A 3,114-nucleotide genomic window follows, 5' to 3' on the forward strand; every position below is an offset into this window, starting at 1 on the left:
ACCACGCACAATTAATAAAAGCTACTACCTTGCAGGCGCACGTATTTGTCTGATACGATACCGTAAAACAAAGTTCTTTTAAATTAAGAGAGATTGTTCTTTCTCCGATCAACTCTGATGAGAAACACGTGTATTTCATCATTTCTGTGAAAACTGGTGCACAAAATTGACATAGAATTACATAAGGTATTTTTATGGAATCTACCCTCGAAGCGATTTCTCTATTAATCGTGAGCATTTTGAGGAGGAGGAGGAGATTAGTGTTTAACGTCCCGTCGATGACGAGGTCATTGGAGAAGGAGGACAAGCTCGGGGTAGGAAAGGACGGTGAAGGAAATCGGCCGTGCCCTTTCAAAGGAACCATCGCGGTATTTGCCTGAAGCGATTTATGGAAATCACGGAAAACGTAAATCAGGATGGCCGGACGCAGGTCTCATCCTTCGTGTCCTCCCGAAAGCGAGTCCAGTGTGCTAACCACTTAGCCACCCCGCTCGGTAAACATTTCGAATTGTTTCGTTAAAATTTTAACCTGCCTGTAAAAATAGAGATCGCTTGGCTGGCAAAGTGGAAATCATTTGCTTGGGATAGTTTTTGCGATGCAGGTGCATGCTTTTCTTTCTTCTTTCTTTGTCCCATGTACGGAAGAATGGCAAATTGTAAAAGCTCTACGTGCAGAATTATCGTATACTTCCCTGATTTCATGAGTTACATGTTTTAGTTTATGAGTCAAGTCATTTGCTCTTCTTTGAACATCCCGACCAAATTTCCGGGGTGTTTCTAACAACAGAAGAAAACGTAACGGAATATCTTTCGTGACGCGGTTATAGAATACTGCGCTGTGGCGAAAAGACTACGCTTGTTCAAATCAGTTTTCGCTCCTTTTTCCGTAAGGGATCTAAGGTACGTCGAATGGTATTGGCAGTCAGTTTGACCAGTATTAGAGGTCAAAATTATAGATGACTACCTGGAATTTACAGCAGCTGCGTGCTGCTAATACTTCGTCTATTGTTGTGACCTCTTTCAAGCTGTTCCAATATCTGGAATTCTTATTCGAACCACAAACAGAATACACATTTGAATAAAGTGTGCTGTAATGAAATTACACCGGTGAAAACGAATCTTTCTGAATAATTTTGCACGACGTGTACAACGTATGGTAAAATTAAAAAAGGATAAGAAAAAGAAAGGAAAAAAATACACAGACCGAGTTTGAATTCCCACCGCTAGCGTGGTAACCGTGATTCATATTATTATTATTATTATTTTTAAAGTAGTGATCGGGTCTGGGGTTGAGTGGCTAGGGGTCGTCTCGCGAGGCCTTGCCACTGTGTCTCCTTCTCACCGAAGGGAAGAAGGAGATGATGGGAGGTCCGGGAAGAAAAGAAGCAATAAGACGCCATCTGGAAGCAGAATTTATTCATTTATTTATCTATCCAGTCGATATATACGACGTCACGTCGTGCCATGAAGAAGAAAAGAAAAGGAAGGTTCGTCCTCCTATTGAAAGAAGACAAACATTCACTCCAATAGTCGTTACAACTAGTGTCCTCGGGTTGCCACATCATCCTAGTGTATCTCATCTTACCTTTCGTTGGCTCATCGTTGTTCGTTCTAAAGTCATCCTGTTTGCAACACATTCATCGTCTCTCGCCACGGATGATGCAGCTACGCGGCGGCTTCGGCAGCACACTTCAGAGGAAGTTCGAAAAATATTTTCTGTATTTTGGATTCCTAATAATCGTGCAATGCCGTTCCTGCATGTAGTTCCAAAAATCACGCTTACCCTTAGGTTAGTCACTGAATAAATAATCGATTGGATGACTAGTGATCCTCGTAATTGCACTGATCTAGATCTTCGGATAGTACGTCTTTCTGGAAGAAGAAGAATTTGGGCGGTGACATGCCGCAGTATTACCCGCAGTAGAAAAGCTGATATTTGAAACTTCCTGGCAGATTAAAACTGTGTGCCCGACCGAGACTCGAACTCGGGACCTTTGCCTTTCGCGGGCAAGTGCTCTACCAACTGAGCTACCGAAGCACGACTCACGCCCGGTCCTCACAGCTTTACTTCTGCCAGTATCTCGTCTCCTACCTTCCAAACTTTACAGAAGCTCTCCTGCGAACCTTGCAGAAAGTTTGGAAGGTAGGAGACGAGATACTGGCAGAAGTAAAGCTGTGAGGACCGGGCGTGAGTCGTGCTTCGGTAGCTGAGTTGGTAGAGCACTTGCCCGCGAAAGGCAAAGGTCCCCAGTTCGAGTCTCGGTCGGGCACACAGTTTTAATCTGCCAGGAAGTTTCATATCAGCGCACACTCCGCTGCAGAGTGAAAATCTCATTCTAGAAACATCCCCAGGCTGTGGCTAAGCCATGTCTCCGCAATATCCTTTCTTACAGGAGTGCTAGTTCTGCAAGGTTCGCAGGAGAGCTTCTGTAGCGTTTGAAAGGTAGGAGACAAGAAACTGGCAGAAGTAAAGCTGTGAGGACCGAGCGTGAGTCGTGCTTCGGTAGCTCAGTTGGTAGAGCACTCGCCCGCGAAAGGCAAAGGTCCCCAGTTCGAGTCTCGGTCGGGCACGCAGTTTTAATCTGCCAGGAAGTTTCATATCAGCGCACACTCTGCTGCAGAGTGAAAATATCATTCTGGAAACATGCCCAGGCTGTGGCTAAGCCATGTCTCCGCAATATCCTTTCCTTCAGGAGTGCTAGTTCTGCAAGGTTCGCAGGAGAGCTTCTGTAAAGTTTGGAAGGTAGGAGACGAGATACTGGCAGAAGTAAAGCTGTGAGTACCGGGCGTGAGTCGTGCTTCGGTAGCTCAGTTGGTAGAGCACTTGCCCGCAAAAGGCAAAGGTCCCGAGTTCGAGTCTCGGTCGGGCACACAGTTTTAATCTGCCAGGAAGTTTCATATCAGCGCACACTCCGCTGCAGAGTGAAAATCTCATTCTGGAAGCTGATATTTGTTTGTCAAAGTATCAGACCACCACGGCTTCTCCACAGCTAAGGCGGTGTTCGTCAATCACATTAGACTGCTTGCAAATGGGTGACTCGGCAATGAGGACTTTATGTAAACGTTCCAATGTGGACTCCTTAGCCCACACACTACGCTGGCTCGGTCGAAATA

General features: G+C 45.5%; 1 non-coding gene across 1 annotated transcript; it reads left to right on the forward strand.

Annotated features, from left to right (window-relative positions):
- Positions 1-2,796: 2,796 nt before the first annotated feature.
- On the forward strand, positions 2,797-2,871 carry Trnal-caa (transfer RNA leucine (anticodon CAA)). The gene has a single exon. It is a non-coding gene; the product is annotated as a tRNA-Leu (tRNA).
- Positions 2,872-3,114: the final 243 nt, after the last annotated feature.

This window comes from Schistocerca nitens, chromosome 6 (genome assembly GCF_023898315.1).
Source record: "Schistocerca nitens isolate TAMUIC-IGC-003100 chromosome 6, iqSchNite1.1, whole genome shotgun sequence".
Taxonomy (NCBI): domain Eukaryota; kingdom Metazoa; phylum Arthropoda; class Insecta; order Orthoptera; family Acrididae; genus Schistocerca; species Schistocerca nitens.